The sequence below is a fragment of the Lepus europaeus genome, chromosome 1 (genome assembly GCF_033115175.1).
Source record: "Lepus europaeus isolate LE1 chromosome 1, mLepTim1.pri, whole genome shotgun sequence".
NCBI lineage: Eukaryota > Metazoa > Chordata > Mammalia > Lagomorpha > Leporidae > Lepus > Lepus europaeus.
The window spans coordinates 70,546,808-70,565,707 of record NC_084827.1 but is presented as its reverse complement, the minus strand read 5'-3'; the positions used below and the strand labels follow the sequence as shown (position 1 = coordinate 70,565,707).

At 35.8% G+C, this 18,900-nt stretch overlaps 1 protein-coding gene and 1 pseudogene across 2 annotated transcripts in view; both read left to right on the top strand.

Annotated features, from left to right (window-relative positions):
- DPP10 (dipeptidyl peptidase like 10) overlaps nucleotides 1-18,900 on the top strand; it is a 791,529-nt gene that overhangs the window by 254,769 nt on the left and 517,860 nt on the right. The gene's annotated exons all lie outside the window — the stretch shown is intronic.
- On the top strand, nucleotides 13,439-17,336 carry LOC133766285 (rab GDP dissociation inhibitor beta-like; annotated as a pseudogene).

The window sequence follows — 18,900 nt, the reverse complement described above, 5'->3', positions numbered from 1 at the left end:
GCTTGGGAAGGCAGTGGAGGATGGCCCAAGTGCTTGGGCCCTGCACCCGCAAGGGAGACTAGGAAGGAGCACCTGGCTCCTGGCTTCAGATTGGCGAAGCACGCCAGCCGTAGTGGCCTTCTGGGGGGTGAACCAACAGAAGGAAGACCTTTCTCTCTCTCTCTCTCTCATTGTCTAACTCTGCCTGTCCAAAAAAAAAAAAAAAAGATGTAGCTGAAAAATGGTACCTTCCTTGCTGAGTATCTAATGTAAGTATATAAGCAACACTGAAGCCATGACTGAATCTAGTCAATGCATGTGCATAAAATATTAATATGAACAATTTGGAAGATCCTGATCCATACTACTCTGTAACATTACTTTATTCTTATCATTATCTTCATCATATATTAACTACTAACTTAAGCTTATACTGAAGAACAAGAACTAGGAAAATCTCCTAGACATTCAAATACTCAGTATTCCTTACATGACCAATCAGTCAATTAATTAAACCATATTTGTCTACTTGTGATGTTGTGATCACTTGATCAGCTTTGGTCTCATTAGAGATAAACTGTTCCTGCCTACTGAGATCTCAGAGGCTATTGTGGGAGTCAGACCAATTATTAGGTTGCTGTATAGGTTTTGGAATAGCAATTTCTAATAGCAATGACTAAACTTCTCTGAGAATTTAATCCTAGGAAGGGCTGTTTTTTCAGACACTATGCCGGAGCAGGGCATGCCCTTTGCCTTCTGTTGATTTCCTGTGGGCCTTTTTATATATAACATTTTGGAAACTTATTCTGAAGCTCAAAAACAGGTGTCAAATTCTGTCATTTCCACTTGTGCTTAATATGTTAGCTTTTTTTATGAAGCACTGGTGTTGGATACAGCTTCATATGATTGAATTTAAGTGGTCCCCATTACAAATGTGTCAGAGCTCCCAATATTGATTCACGGCTTTCCTAAATTTGTGGCGCTGTATAAAATAAGTTGTCAAGAGACCACCAGAAAAAAAAACACATGTAAATGTAAATGTCCAAAGTAGTAGAAAAATATCATCTCTCTTGGTTCTTGGGTAGCGATGTCAGCTTCTTTGTAAGTGATATGTTTTTTACGGAAATGAGAGAGGGGTGCAATTTAAACAAGACTTGGAAGTAACATGCATTTTGAAAAAGAGTTACATATATAACATATATTAATATATCCTAGTCATTTACTTTAATATTAATAATAATTACAAGGAAAGTTCAAAAAGTTCATGGAAATGTTTAGGAGGAATAGTTTAAAAGCTTGTATAAATATATAATGTGAAAATCTGTGGATGCATTTCAAAAATTTTTTCATGAAAATAAACTAATCTTTCACTTGCATTTTTCCTCAGTTTTTAGTATCTTCATATCACAATGGTATGCTTAGAATAATATATATGTATGCTTAGCATATCTTAATCCTTTTGATTTATACTAATCTGTGAATTAGTTTTTTGTGTTACTTATTTTATATACAAGAAAGCAGAGGCAAAGAAGGTCAATATTATCCAAGACCACATCCAATAAGTATCAAAGCCTAAGCAGAAATCTAGGCAGCCTACTTCTAGGACCCTTAGTCTTAACCTCATTCACTTGATACTGTCTCAGAATTTGTGACACCTTACTTCATCTCCTATGCTGTTATAATAACACAATAGTCTTTGTTAAATTTTCAATCAAATCACCTGTATTTGATTGGTGTGCAGTCATGCCAGCCATTTATTTTTAACTGTTACAGTTGAACAAATTCACTCTGGCTATTTGTGATGACCATTGCCTCCAGGATATGTGACAAGGGTCAGTCTTGCCTTAGTAGGACTACTTCGGTTGTTTTTTCTATGTTATATTGGCTTTGAGGTTATGCTACGTATTCTTACAATGATAATGTTCATTTAAGTAAAGTAGCTTCAGTAATCTCGCTGAAAGTTAAGAGTGTGAGGACAGGTAGCCAGAGTCTGTCATTTGAAAGGCAGAATTTACAGGAGTTTCCGATGGTTAGAGAATTCAAGGATGACCTACTTGTATTTTTTGTTGGATTCAGCTGGTCTGACAAATTAAATAGAGGAATATTGCATTCCTACTAAGAATGGGAGATGTGGGAAAAGCAAGTTTGAGGGGAAGATCAGGAACATGTATTTATAGATATCTCCGCTTTTGCCTAAATACAAAATTTGCAGCGCAAACCTCCGAGCTCGAAATTCTAGCAATAGTTCCTTTTGAATTCTCAAGTCAGAAGGCAGTCTACAGGCAGAATTCCGTTCCTTTCAGAGAACATCATTGTTTTCTACTGAGACTTCAAATTATTGTATAAGTCCCACACACAATCTGAAGGACAATTTGTTTTCCTCAAGGTCTACTAATTTAAATATTAAAGGTATCTAAAAATACCATCGCTGTAACATCTAGCATTTGACCAGTGAGACATCACAAATTAATCAAGCTGACACATAAAATTGACCATTACAGCATGTTGAGGTTTTAGATGCCTAACATTCCAGTGGAGATATTACATAGCCATTACATACAAGACAGAATTCTAGGCAACAGACATAAATACTTGAGTCTTTACCACATAGTTGACATTTAAGCCTTGCCATTGCATGAGAAAGTCTTGTTTCAGCATTCAAATGAAGAAGGTGGCTCAAAGAGGGGTTGATTACTTACATTAATGCTGCTGAAAAGCAGACTACTGATAATAGTTGTATAGAAGTCATCATTGTCTTTGAATTTCCATAGAGTAGTGTATGACTGGTTGAGGCAGAACCAAAGGAGAATGAAAGGAGAGAAATTAGAAAAAACTCTTTCAAGGAATTTTGGTGAAAAGAATAATAGTAAGAAGGGGAAGTAGCTGTGGCTGAGGAGAGATGTGAGATCCACTGAATTTTTTTAATTAAATGTATTTTTCCAAGCTGTAAGCTAATATAAATGAGCTAGAGATAAAGCCCACTATTAGCTTCATGATTTAATGCTTTGTTCAACTTATCATAGTATCCAAATTGTTAAAGACAAATTATTTAATAATGCATCATATATCTGCTCCTTTGACTTAAATGACTCAATTTTACCTCCAAAATATACATGGTGCTTGAATTTTATAGAAAACAAAAAACTAAATATGAAATCTTTAAAATGTTACCTTGTGATATTTAAAACAAAAAATAGGGCTACTACTTGCTTAAGTACTATATTAATAATGTGATGGTTGGCTGACTCTTCTCCTGGGGTTCTAGAACTTTCCTATTATAACTGTATATAGTCATAAATCATGTTTTTTTTTAAGTTAAAGACTTGTTTATTTAAAAATTAGAGTGACAGAGAAAGAGGGAGAGACAGAAAGTGGAAGATCTTACATCTGTAGGTCCATGCCCAAATAGCCGCAACTGCCAGGTCTGGGCCAAGCTGAGGTAAGCAGCCAGGAAATCCATCCTGGTCTCCCACATGGGTGATAGGGACACAAGTACTCAGGCCATTCTCTGCCACCTTCCCAGTTGGATTAGCAGGGAGCTACATCAGAAGTAGAGTAGCTGGAATTTGAATCAGTACACCAACATAAGGTGCTGGTATAACCAGTTTTGTCACAATGCTGGTCCCAACATCTATTATTTTTTTTTTAATATTTTTTTATTTTTTTGACAGGCAGAGTGGACAGTGAGAGAGAGAGACAGAGAGAAAGGTCTTCCTTTTGCTGTTGGTTCACCCTCCAATGGCCGCCATGGCCAGTACGCTGTGGCCAGCGCACCGCGCTGATTCGATGGCAGGAGCCAGGTGCTTCTCCTGGTCTCCCATGGGGTGCAGGGCCCAAGCACTTGGACCATCCTCCACTGCACTCCCGGGCCACAGCAGAGAGCTGGCCTGGAAGAGGGGCAACCGGGACAGAATCCATCGCCCCGACCGGGACTAGAACCCGGTGTGCCAGCGCCGCAAGGCGGAGGATTAGCCTAGTGAGTCGCGACGCCGGCCAATATTTTTTTATTTATCTGAAAAGCATAGTTATAGAGAGGCGACACAGAAAAAGAGAGAGGTCTTCCATCCACTGGTTCACTCCCCAAATAGCTGCAACCGCCGGAGCTGAGCCAATCCAAAGTCAGGAGCCAGGAGCTTCTTCTGGGTCTCCCATGTGGGTGCAGGGACCCAAGGACTTGAACTGTCTTCTATTGCTTTCCCAGGCCATAGCATAGAGCTGGATTGGAAGTGGAGCAGCCGGGACTTGAACCAGATGCATATGAGATGTGGGCACTGCAGGTGACAGCTTTATCCACTATGCCACAGTGCTGGCCCCCAACACCAACTATTTTTAACTAAAGTATAAAGAATATTTTATGGAAGTATTTTTGACTTAGATGAATACACTTTATGAAAAATGTCAAATGTAAATTATAGTGGCAAAGGCAAAGCTTTGGCATTTTTACAAGATATTTTGGTTCTTTACATGATACACCCAAATTCTGTCCAGCTACTCACAAATTCTTCCCATGGTGTTTTGGAGAGACTCTGTATTTTAATATCAACATATCACTTTAAAAATAGTGACATGCAAATGCCTTATGATGCAATGCAGATATTGGGACAAAGGATGAGTTCACCTAAACCTTACAAGAATTTTATATTTCTCTCCTTAATGTTGATCTTACTACTAGAATAACAAGCATATGTGCAATAAAGAAGATGAGATTTCTGAGAAAAAATAATCTATTGTTTTTGTAGATAATGCAGAACAGAACTGAAATTGCAAGGTAGGGGCCAGGAGGGAATGGATCATGGATGATTGCTATTGTGAAGGCACTTTAATATCCTAATAAACGCCTTCTATTCTGACTAATGAGATTTTCAACTCATTCTTCATGGAAAAATCTCAAAAAAGACTTGTTTGAGAATAATGTCAGACGCGAAACATAATGTTTTGAAGATGTTGGACTTCTTTAGTCTTTCAGCTCAATTGATGGAACTTAGTGACTGGCTACTACTTTGCAGGGGTCTGCTTCAACTCACTAAAGATATGAAGGAAATAATGAAAAATTAGGAAACTTAAATGACTTGGCTTGATTTTCTAAGCAATTCAATAGATCTACCACTGAAATCTGATTCTGAATTTTTTAGACTGATACCATTCATATGTAAAATGGCTGTTTTCATGGGATTCTGAAGTGTTAGGCCTATTGGTGAGAATATACTACTGTGAGTCTATTTCCCATGTAAGAATGAGGTATGACCTAGAAGAAAACTATATTTAATGCATGTAAGTTTTTTGTGACTTGACCCAAAACAGAATCTGTGTTGGATAGAGTTTTATACAAGAGATGTTGGGATGAGGTCAGGATTTGGATTGCACATGCAGCCAAATATCCCTGACTCATGTATTCCACTGACATAGTCTTCATATATAAGACATGAAGGAATTAGAGACTGGGTATGGCACTAAAGGGTCAGATAGTGTAAGGCATAAAGCTCAAAAGCTGTACTGCAGGTTGTCTGTCAAGCAGTTTAACAAAAGCAGGGTGAGATTTTTGCCTCTTCAGTCTAAGACGTGTTACTTGCACACAGTGGAGCTCCGAAAAAAAAAAAGTGCAAATACGGCTTTTGTTTCTTAAGAAGACTATCAGCAGCTACTCCTGAAAGCAAAGACTGGTCATGGAGATCTCCCCTGAGACAGAAACCTGTGATCAGAAAGCAGAGTGGCCCTGGTTCCTTTCCAGGTATCAGTGGCAGGAGTGATTTTTGAGAGGCAACAGCAAGCTTCTCTGTGACAGCAGGAATTTCAAGGCAAAACCTCAGTCCGTGGGCCAGAATAGATGATGAGGAAAATATCAGGTATCAAAGGAAATGGAATACATCTCATAGTTCCAAGAAAATATCAGATGATTAAGAAATGACTCAGCAGACAGCAGGAATTCACAATAGCAGGTAAAAATAGAAGCCAAAAATGCATAATTAATTTTACTGCTGGTGTGATCTAATCTGTAACACCTCTCCCTGGGCTAATCTGAAATCAGAAGCTGTGGCAAACAGAAGGTTGCTGCTGCCTCTGTTCCAGAAGACAGCAGTCACATTTTTAGCTGGTGCTGCCTCTGTTTATATTTGTGGCTTGTTTCCCACCCCTCCTTCTCTTTCTCAAGTGCCTTTAGTTCAACAATTATTTATTAAATTCTTAGCATGTTTGTACGGTTAGGAAATTTCTCACTGCGTTTATTCCTAGGAAGGCAAGCCTGAAAATGATCTTCAGTCATATCAATTTGCTTAAATTAATTTGAATAAATTAGACTTAAGCAAATAGTGAAAATTATAGGAGGGAATTCCATGAAGGACTAAATTAAATATGGATTCATAATTTTCCACACTTGCTAAAATATAAGGGTGTCAATTTCAGGGCCTCTTTAAACATGAAAATTTTCTTCCATCTCTAAATAAGTATATAAGCTCCCTCTGACTCTTATAGATTAGGTGATATAAATAGTTCCTCCAACTCACTTGGTTTTATTCCTAGAGCAGATGAGAAGTGACTGCTCTGTGGCAGCCACTATGGGAGATTCCTTAGCAAACTCACATGCATTTGAGGGAGAAAATTGTTGGTGCAAAGTGGTTTAATGAGTTCTGTTATTTCAAGGTGACATCAGTCCTTCCAAGGATTATTTACTGTGAGAAACAGAAGGGAAATACCTTAGTGTGGTAAGTTGTTATGTTGATGTTTATAGCACAGGCAATATAGAGTTCTCAAGTTTGAGTCAGTTTTTTCTTCCAAGCGAATGTAATTTAATACTAGTTATTTATTTCAACCATGGGTATTTGGGAAAGAATTTTCATTTGGGAATTTTCTTGGCTTGGTGGTTTAGGTAAGAAGTCTGTGTGACTATACGAACTGATATTCTTTGTAACAAGAATATGCATTATCCTGTCGAAAAAGGCAAAATTATTTACTCAACAAACAAAAATTATTGGAAAACTGAAAACTTAAAGAAAAATTCTACCCATAGCTCTTCATTGCCTATGACTTTAATTCTGTCCTTGTGGTTCAGGAAATGGCTTGATATAGTTCAACACATGTCACAGTTCATCTTTGTAATCTAGCTTTTTAAAAATATTTTAAACCCTAAATAAACTCTCTCTATCTTTCCATCTCTCTCTTTCTTTAACTCTTCCTTTCAAATACATAAGTAGATCCTTTAAAAAAAAAAAAAACTTGTATTGAAAATGAAGAGAATAAATAAGATCCAGTATGTCAATTTAGATATTGTGTGTTAATTAGATTAAAAAAAAGAATTAAAATGATAGAAATTTATATCTCTATCAGTTTCTTAGTGGTAGAACTATTTGCTCAGATTTATTTACATTTATTCCACATTTTTGAAAAAAATTATTTATTGATTTGAAAGTCAGAATTACAGAGAGGGAGAGACATAGAAAGAGATTTTCCAGCCACCGGTTCACTCCCCAAATGGTGGCAATGGTGTGGACTGGGCCAGCCCAGAGCCAGGAGCCAGGAGGTGGGTGCCATCTTCTGCTGTTTTCCCAGGCACATTGGCAGGGAGCTGAATCGGAGGTGGAGCAGCCAGGACTTGAGCAGGCACCCATATGGGAAGCATAAACTACAGGAGGATACTGAACATTCTACGCCACAGCACAGGCCCTGAAATTTGTTCCACATTTTAAAACAATTTACTGTTGAGACAGTGAAATCCTTTCAGTGGGCACTTCCTTACAGTGTCTGGCCAGTTCTGAAAGCATCCTCTCTGTGGTATGAGAGGCTCGTTGCCTAATTTAAATGTGAGTCTTCAATACGAACCTCAAAATTGACAAGTAGCCACATAGAGAAAATAAAACAGGCCAAATTAATTTTAATAAAATAATTTCATTGACTTAATATATATGCTAGTTTCATCAAATAACTAATATAAAAACTATTACTTATATACTTTATATTCTCTAGTATAGTTCGCATTTTAACCTTATAAAATATTCCAGTTCACACAAACCACATTTGAAGTGTTCAGTAGCCAAACATGGCTACTGTGACTACTTTATTTGTACATACACCATCTAGGGTTGTCTTACTGTAGATCTAGAAAACAACTATTTTGAAAAATTATCATTAGAAATAAGACACTAAATTGCTAAAGATAATTCTATTGACATTCATGTTTTTTATAATTGTGTATGTATAAAAACACACAGTGCAAATTCATAACTTGAAATAGAAATTTTCTATCTATAGATAGCTCCCCTTTCTGTGAAAAATTTCTTTAGAGGAAAATGAAATATGAGGAAAAGAATCATTTTGTCTGTGTTAGTGGTTGAGAAAACTGAGGAAAGGACTAATTAAATGAATTTTAACTTAAACATGAAGCATCATAAATTTCATAAGGAACACTAAGTGAGAGAGATAGCATAATTGCATGTTATGCTGCACAATTAGGTGTTTCACTAGTGTAGCTTTGCCTTATTACTGCTCTCTGAGTTTTGCTTTCCTGCTGTCAACCACACTCTGAAAATATTCAATGAAAAATTTTAGCAATAATCAATTTCTGTTTTATAAACTGTGTGGTGTTCTGATTTATGTGATGAAATTTCACACTGAACCTATCCATGCTGCCTGGGATTTGAATCATCCTTTGGTTCATACTGCTCACAATATATGCACTCTCTGCCCATCAGTCACTTGGGAGTTGTCTCAGTTATCAGATTGACGGTCATAGTATCTAATACTTGTATTCAAAAAACCACCCTTACTTTACACAATAACATCCTCACAGTACAAGAATAGAGATGCTAGCGATACTATTAAATTTTATTTTTATAATTTTCCTATTTTGTTGTTAATTTCTTACTGCATATAATTTATAAATAAGACTTTATATAGGTAGGTGTATATAGGAGAAAATATAATATTTATGTGAAGCGGATGGTTGCTACCATCTGCAGCTTCAAGTGTCCACTGGCAGTGTTGCAATTTTTCCCTTGTAGGTGAAGGGTACACTACTGTATTGCCCACTGATACTAGTTGAAAAAGCAGTTATTTGAGAAGTATGGTTATTTTATTTTATTACAATTGTCTTCATAAGCAATATATATAGTGACTGTTATATTTCCTTATCATTTTTTATTTTAACTTGTATTGATTTGTCTTTGGCAAAGGCTGATTTTATAAAAAAAACAAACTATAATTTGCATATCTCAGTAAGCCAGACTCCTCAGGGACAGTTAGCTGCCAAATACTAACATCTTCTGGCACAAAGGAACTTCAGGACCTGATGATTCAGAATCTAATCAAAATCATTGTTGAAATCGACAGAACCTCAGTCCATTGGGAGTCTTTGTAATCTTCCTCCAATCTGGCCAGAAGCCAACTAGCCAGGTGATGAGACATCATGATAGAAAACATGCCTTTCAAAGATGACCATAGCAACCAGCATTCAATATTGTTAAAAGCAATTCTAGGGGTAGATGTTTAGTGCAGTGGTTTTGCCACATCCTATTTCATGACTGCTTGGGTTTGAGTCCTGGATCCTCTTTTGTTTCACCTTCCTGCTAATGTGCATATGCATCATGGGAGGAAGCAAGTGATGGCTCAAGTAGTTGGGGTACTGTCAATCATGTAGACCTAGATTGAGATCATAGATCCAGACTTCAGCCTGGTCCAATCCTGGCTGTTGCAGACAGTGAATTAGCAGATGGGAACTCTCTCCCTGTCAGTCTCTCTGTATGTCTCACTGCCTTTCAAATAAATAAAATAATAAATTTTTAAAAAATCCTAAATGTATTCAATTTTTCCACTTGTCAATATAATAAAAATAATAGTATTACTATATTTAACATTTATGTTTTCTGTAACATTAGTTTTTACATTCAGCAGAATTCATCTTTTTTCTGAAAACACAAATGTATTGAACTTTACATTGAAAAGCCTGATTGAATTAGAATATGTAATCCAATACCTTTGCAATATATAATGTTGTATATTTGAGAATATTATTATTTTAATCACATATTATTCTCCTTTAGTGTAGTGTTGATTATTTCTCAACAGGTAAAGACTATTAAAAAGAAACTTAAGTGAAATGAACTATTGCTGTGGCTCCTAGGAGTCTGTTTTATTAAATTACTGTTTTCTAGTCACTTTTTTACTTTTCTGTCACCTTACATTGGTATCTATTTTGTCTAGTAAGATGTGTTTTAAATACAAATAGGAAAGGATAAATGTACAATAAAATCAAGAATAATGAAATAATGCATCTACATACATATCTAATTAGATTGTTACAAGCATATTTAAAAGACAGATCTTAGTAGCTGATAGACGTAACGATATATGGATCTTGATTTTATTGGCACCAGTCACTTAGATAAAAACCATCTTTTTTATTGCTAAGGTCAATCTGAGTGATTTGGGGGTCTGACTAATGGCTTATAATCTACTGGCTGTAGAAAGGAACTGTGGTGAGTCTGAACTAATGGGCTATTTTTGAGGGATATTTTGCTCTGCCCAAGGGATCTGAAAAGTAAAATATGTGCATAATCAAGTGACTGGAAAAAAGAAGTAGCATAATTGAGCAATGAATGGAGGAAGAAGATGATGCCTTGCAAGTGCATCGGTTGCTTTCTGAGGAAGTAATCCCATGATTATGTTCAAAGGACAGCAAAATGCACAGAAGAGAAAGTGGGCTATAAGAGAAAGCAACTGGACAGGAGGTGCTGCCCTTGAAGAGTTTCATTCCATTTTCTAATTGACTGCTTTCAGGAGAGAAGCAATGGGCTTGCCAAATTCAATGAGATGACAAGTGACATACATAAAATGTAATTGGAGGAATATAGAATGGGCAATTGCAGATTCTGCTGCAGGTATTAAAATGATTTTGATTTGAATTCAAATGCTGAAGATATGAATACTCAACATAGTGCCTATCATTAAAGAATATCTTTCCTTCCATTTTACCATTTTTGGAGACTACATAATTTTTTCAAAATTGTGTATCTTGGAATCTTGTCCCAGTAATAAACATTTGATGTCTTGCATCAATGCTAATTTCAATCTTCTTTAAGAGTTGGAAAGGGGGTCATGCTGAAAGAGAAGGAAACTTTTTTTTAATCACCGAAGTATTGGTGGAGGCCATTTCCTTTTTCTATAAGACAATGGCTAGATAATGAAGTAAGAATGTGGATAACCTGACTCTTCTTCCTGTATTGTAAATTGGAGGACACTAGTTGCAAGAAATGTGAAAGAACAGAAAACATGTACAGAATCTTGGAAACTACATAAATTTATGGAAATGAGATGACATTTTTCTGAAAACTAATGGATCAAAGAAGAAACAATGGAGAAAAATGAAAAATTGTCTTGGAATAAATGAGAATGGAAACACAACACACCAAAGCCTTTGGATATAGCTTAAGAAATACTAAAAGGGAAGTTTATAGAAATAAATAGCTGTATCAATGGCTTGAGACATCACCTCATGCCAGTGAAGAGTACCTCAGTGCCCCATGTCAGCAGAAGTAGCTCTAAAGACAGATCATCATCCCTCTGCCCCTCCTGGACTTTTGGGACTAATGTAATCCCATACAACTCCTGCTTTATAAAAAACAAAAGGGGGGAATGTTAGTAAAATGGCACAGTCTTATCTATGGCATGATCTACACCCTGACACCATCCTAGGCTCCAGCCCCCGCTGCCATTGCTTGAAGCCAGGTGGCCACATGGCTCAACCATCAGTGTCAGTCCCACCCCCATCCTAATGGGCTTTGCTGCTCCTTCTTCCCTGCCCACCCCTTGGCAAAGTTTTAAAAGGACCTGTTTCTGAACATGTGGCTCTCTCTCTCTCTTCTCTCTGTCTCCTGATCTGTGTCTCTCTCTCTGTCTTTTCTTCTCTCCCTTCTCCTTCTTCACCCCTTCTCTCTGATCTGTTGGGTTCTCTCTCAATAAACCCTTTCCCTTAAAAAAAAAAAAAAGAAATATCTGTATCAATAAGACAGAAATGTTTCAAATACATAACTTATCACTGTAATTCAAGGAACTAGAAAAAAAATAAACTAAATCCAAAATTGGTAGAATGAAACAAAATAAAACTTGGAGTAGAAGTAAATTACAAAGGGATTAAAAAACTACAAAAAAAGAAATGAATAGCCAATTCTTTGAAAAGATAAGGTTGATAACTTGTTGCTAGACTAACTAAGATAAAAGAAAATTCACAAATAGATTTGAAAATGGTGACATTGTGACTGACACACCAGAAATACAAAAGAATGTTAGAGATTGTTATGAACTACTATTTGTTAGCAAATTCAGTAGCCTAGTAAGGATGTGAAAGGCATCTAATGAAAATTCTAAAACATTAAAGAAAGAAATAGAAGAAGACAAAAATTTGGAAGAATCTTCCATGCTTATGGATTAGAAGTATTAATATCATCAAACTGCCCATACTATCCCAAGCAGTGTACAGATTGAATATGATCCCAATCAAAATGCCAATGAAACTCTTTTATGATCAGGAAAAAATAGCAAAAATTCAAACTGAAACATAAGAGATCCTGAATAGCTAAAGAAATATTAAAGAACAAAAACAAAGCCAGAGGCATCACAATGCCAGATTTCAAGACATACTACAGGGCAGTAATAATCAAAACAACCTGGAACTTGTACAAAAAGAGATGTGCAGACCAACGGAACAGAATAAAAACCCCAGAAAGCAATCCACAGAGCTATAACCAAATAATCTTTGATAAAGAAGCTAAAATCAATCCATGGAAAATTACAGTCTCTTCAACAAATGGTGTTGGGAAAATTAAATCTATGTACACAGAAGCATGAAACAAGACATCTACACTACATTTTATACAAAAATCAACTTTAAATGGTTCAAGGATCTAAATCCATAGCCTGATACCATCAAATTATTAGAGAAAATAACAAAAAAAATCAGAAAAGCATTGGCATAGGCAAAGATATTTTGGAAATGACCCCAGAAGTATAGGCAATCAAAGCCAAAATTGACAAACAAGATTACATCAATATAAGAAGCTTCTGAACTGCAAAGGATACACTCAACAAAGTAAAGAAGCAACCAACAGAATGAGAGAAAAAATTTGTAAACTATGCAACATGTAAAAGATAAATATTCAGGATCTATAAAGAACTCACAAAAACCATCCACAATAAAACAAACAATCCTGTTAAGAAATAGGAGAAGGTCATAAACAGACAGTTTTAAAATAATGAAATACAAATGGACAATAAACACATGAAAAATGCTCAGGATCACTAGCCATCAGGAGAGTTTAAAGAAATACCACAATAAGCTTTCTCCACACACCAGTTAGAATGGATATCATCCAAAAATCACAAATAAAATAAAATAAATGCTCGTGAGGATATGGAGGAAAAGGTACCATAATACGCTATTGGTGGAAATATAAGCTCATAAACTAGCACAACCATTATGGAAGACACTATGGATGTTCGTAAGTAATCTGAAAATAGATGTACCATGTAATCCAGCCATCCTACCCATGAAAATTTACCCAAAATAAATAATATAAACGTATGAAAGTGTTATTTGTACCTCCATGTTTATTGCAGCTCAATTCACAGTAGCTAAGATATGGAATTGTCCATCAACTGTTGACTGGATAAAGAAAATTTGGTGTATATGATTGATAGAGTACTACTCAGCCATAAAAATAATGAAAACCTGTGTTTTGCAACAAAATGGGTACAACTAGAAACCATTATGCTAGTAAAATAAGCTGGTTTCCAAAAGACAAATATATGCATTCCCTGCTATGTAGTAGTGGTATAGAATATGAACAATCTGGAAATATTTTCATATGATTGTTTTCTTTAACCCTTGTTTATACTCTCATAGAACTGTGGTCTTTCTACATTTTACTTGTTGACTAATATAGTTAGTGCTGTCTTAAGTAAGTGATTATGCAGTACACTGAAATTATTTTCTTCTTTCTCTTTATTTAAAAGATTTATTTATTTATTTAAAAGTCAAAGTTACACAGAGAGAGGAGAGGTAGAGAGAGAGAGAGAGAGAGAGAGAGAGAGAGAGGTCTTCCATCCGATGGTTCATTCCCCAATTGGCCACAACTACCAGAGCTGCGCCAATCTGAAGCCAGGAGCCAGGAGCTTCTTCCAGGTCTCTCACGTGGGTGCAGGAGCCCAAGGACTTGGGCCATCTTCTACTGCTTTCCCAAGCCATAGCAGAGAGCTGGATCAGAAGTGGAGCAGCCAGGTCTCAAACCAGCGCCTTTATGGGATGCCGACACTTCAAGCCTTGGTGTTAACCCGCTGGGCCACAGCACTGGCCACTGAAATTATTTTCTTGCAAAAATTTTTAAAAGAAAGAAAGGTGAGTAATTGAAGGAGGGAAAGAAAAAGGGAAGGATGTATGGTTGTCTTCTTCGAATTGTCTCTGAAATACATAAATTTGTTAGCTTTATATTAATAAACATAAAAATAAATAAAAGATATGGACAGATTCTGGGAAACATATATTTGACCAAGATTGAACAAAATAAAATACCTATTGCTGACAAGGTAGCAAGTAATGAGACTGAATCAGTAACAAAAGTTTTTCCAAAAAATATTCCAGGGCCAGATGGCATACATGCTGAATTCTACCAAACTTTTAAAGAAGAATTAACACCAAATCTTCATTAAGTTGTTTAAAAAACAGAAAAAAAGAGGAAATTCTTTCAATTTCATTCTATGAGTCTGGCATTCTTTGATACAAAAACCAGACAAGGACAAAATGAAAACCAGAGTTTCAGACCAATATCTTTGATGAACATAGATTGATAAATCCTTAATTAAATACTAGTAAATTCAATCCAAGAGCACATTAAAAACATCGTATGCTATGATCAAGCAGGATTCATCCTTAGGATGCAAATATAGTTCAATATATGCAAGTGTATAAATGTGGTATACAACAACAAACAATGAAGGAAAAAATCATATAATCATTTAAATAGATGCAGGAAAGACACGTGATACATTTAAAAATCTTCATGATAAAAACTCTGGTTACAGTAGGTGTAGAAAGGAACATAGCTCAATATAATGTAGGCCATATATAACAAGGCAACAGCTAGCATCATATGAATGGGAAAAAGGTAAATTTTTTCTCTGTAAGATCAGGAACAAGACAAGGATGGCCTCTGTCACTGCTTTTATTCAATATAGTACTGATAATTTTAGGGTAATTAGGAAGGGAAAAAATAAAAGGCAAAAAATAAATTAAAAAAAAAAATCCAAATCAGAAAGGGGGAAGTCAAATTGCCACTGTGATCTTAAAAACAAAACACAAAGATTCACCAAAAATCTATTAGAACCAATTAATAAATTTAGAAGATATATAAGATACAAAATCACTGTACAAAAACCAACAGCAGTTATACACCAATAGTGAATCATCTGAGCAAGGAAGCAAGAATTCAACCTCATTTCTAATAACTATAAAAACAAACAGATTAAAAATCTATAATGAAAATCATAAAACATTGATGAAAGAAATTGAGGACACAAAGAAATGGAATAATTTCCTATCTTCATGAATTGGAAAAATAAATATAGTTAAAATATGCATACTACCCAAATGAATTTATATATTTCCTATAATCCTAATCAAAGTCCCAAAGACATTTTTTTGCATACATAGAATACACTTATAAAATTTTTATGGAACCACAAAAGACTCTGAATTGCCAAAATGATCTTGAGATAAAAGGTTAAAGCAGAAGGCATTACACTTCCTGACATTAAAATAAATTACAAGTAATTAAAGCAGCATAATATTAGGATAAAAACAGTTGCTTAGACAAATGAAACAGAATGGAAAACTAATGGCACAGAACCCAGAAGTAAAACCAGACATCTTCAGTCAATTGATCTTTGACAAAGATGCTAAGAACATACATTGGAAAAAAGATAGACTTTTTAATATCTGATGTTAGTAAAGCAGTATATCCACATGCAGAAGAATCTTGGACTGCAATTGGATTTTAGGAGCAAAGTTGTAGTGCAGTGGGTTAAGCCACGGCCATCCCATATGGGCATGGGTTAGAGTCCTGGCTGCTCCAGTTAGAATTGAGCTCCCTGATAGTGTGCTTGAGCACCAGAAGATGGCATAAACCTTTGTGTCCCTGCTTCTACCTGCGAGGCCCCAGTAAAGCTCTTGGCTCCTGGCTTTGGCATGGTCCAGCTGTATAGAGATGAATCAGTGGATGTAAGATATTTCTCTCTCTCTCTCTCTCTCTCTCTCTCTCTCTCTCTCTCTAACTGTGCCTTTCAAATAAACAAAACAAATATTTCAAAAAATAAAATATAGACCTAAATTTGAAACTTTGCACTTACAAAAAGAAAACAAAGTGTAGACAATTTATGATGTTTGAATGGTAAGGACTTTCTAGATCAGACCCAAAAGCACAGGAAATAACAGCAACAAAGACAAATGGATTACATCAAAATAAAGCACTTTTGCACAGCAAAGGGAAAAACAGAACAAAGAGAAAATTTAAAGAATGAGAGAAAATATTTGCAATGTATGCATTTGACAAGGGGTTAATATCCAGAATATATAAGGAATTCAAGCAACTTAATAGAAAACAAGCAAACAATAATATGATTTAAAACAGGCAGTAGGAGACAGGGCAAAAGCCCATAGCTTTATCTACTCTATGGCCTTGTAGGACTGCCACAAGGATCTGCAAGGCTGAATGCTGTTTATGGTCCTACCTATATGCTGAATAAACATATCATGGAATCATGTGCAGAATGGGAAAGTGGTTGGTGTAAAATCCAAAGGAGAGATTGCTTGCTGTAAGTAGCTCATCTGTGACTGAGCTACATAAAAGATCGAATGGAGAAAGTGGGCCAGGCGATCAGTTATCTGCATCTTTAGCCACCCCATCAAGAATACCAGTGATGCCAACTCCTGCCAGAACATTATTCTACAAAACCAAGTCAACTGAAAGTCAGATATCTATGTGTGCATGATTTCCTCTGCACACGGTGTGACAGCACAAGGAAAGCACATTGTCATAGTTAATACAGCTGTGGAAAGTAAGGCACCTAAGGAGGAAATCAGATCAGCTCTGGAGCTCTTGGAGCCAACTGAACAGAAATTTGTTAGCATCAGTGACCTCCTTGTACTGAAAAATTTGGGAAAAGAAAGCCAGATCTTTATTTCCTGCACATATGATATTACAACTCACTTTGAGACAACTTGTAATAATATTCAAAACTTCTGTAAGAGGATGACAGGATCAGAGTTTGTGTTTGAGGAAATGAAATTCAAGAAAAAAAATGACATCTATGGAAAACACTAACAACAGTACGTATTACCAAATTAGGGCAAATTTAAAATTCATCAAATAACGCCTATTGTATGAAATCAATATTGTAAAGCCTGCTTTTGTAATCAAAATGGAGGAACTGAAGAGTGTTGTGCCAATAAATGTTAATCCCCCTTCATCTTTCTAATCTTGGAGTGGCTATTCAGAACTGGCAGCTTCCCACATTCTGCTCCAATTTAACCAGACAACCCCATGCTCTGTGGAGGATCAGGTTTAAACAAATTTTATGATACTGATGTAGTGAACACAATACAGTATTTGTATCTTTTAATCAGCGTACCTTTTTCAGTTGTGCGCTTCTGCTGCTCAAGGACTAGATCTGTACAACATGTGTGCCATTTGTCCTTTTGACATTGAGATTATATACTGAATATTTCATAATTTGAAACAGCACCCCCACATTCTCCCTATAATTTTGTTTTGCTTTGTACCAGTTGTTATTATATGGCAGGTATTGTTTTGCATTTTATCAAGTATTATATATGTCAGGGCCCAAATAGTATAGCCACAGGTTTGGATTATGTAGGCATAATATTCTAACCATCTCCAAACTTAGGGGTCATTTTGGAAGAAGCAAATTTGTGGTATTTTAACATAATGAAATTAGACCAAGGAGAAAGGAATCTATCATAAAGCAGGTAAAATGTAGAAGCATCTTTTATATCACAGGTGTGGCTTCTTCAGTGGACCAAGCTGCAATGTCATATTGATTTGACAGAGCCTCTACTTTAGTCTGTCTTAAAATGGCTCCAGATGATTTCTGTACTGCAAAATAAAACCATATCCTGGGGGGAAAAAGGGTGGTAGATCTAAACAGAAATTTATCAAAGGAAGATTTACAAATGGGCAACAGGTATTTGAAAAGATGCTCAACATCACTAATTGTCAGGGAAATGAATACCAAAACCACAATGAGATAGCACCTTACTCCAATCACGTTGGCTATTATAAAAAACACAAAAGATATCAAGTGTTGACAAGAATGTAGAGAAAAGGAAATCTGCACATAGTAAGGGGGAATATAAATTAGTACAGCCATTGTGGAAAATAGTATTGAAGTTGCTCAAAGAACTAAAAGTGGAGCTCCCATATCATCCAGTTATCCCACTCATTGGTATATAACCAAGAGAAATGAAATCCATCTATCAAAGAGACATTTGTACTCTCATGTGTACTGCAGAACTGTTCACAATAGCCAAGAAATGAAAACAGCTTAAATGGCACCCACCAATGAATACAGAAACAAAATGTGGTAACGTATATACATATTAAATGTGGTGTGTGTGTGTGTGCGTGTGTGTTAAAAAAAAAAAAGATGAAATCTTCTCATTTGCAACAACATGAACGGGACTGGAAGCTATTATGTTAAAAGAAACAAGCTAAGCACAGAAAGACAGAACGTGATCTCACTCATATGTGTAATCTAAAAACAAAAAAAAAAGGATGATCTCATAGATGCTGAAAATTTAATGGTCATTACCAGAGACTGAGGAGGGAAGTGAGGAGGGAGAAATGGGTAAATTTTGATGGGTGATAA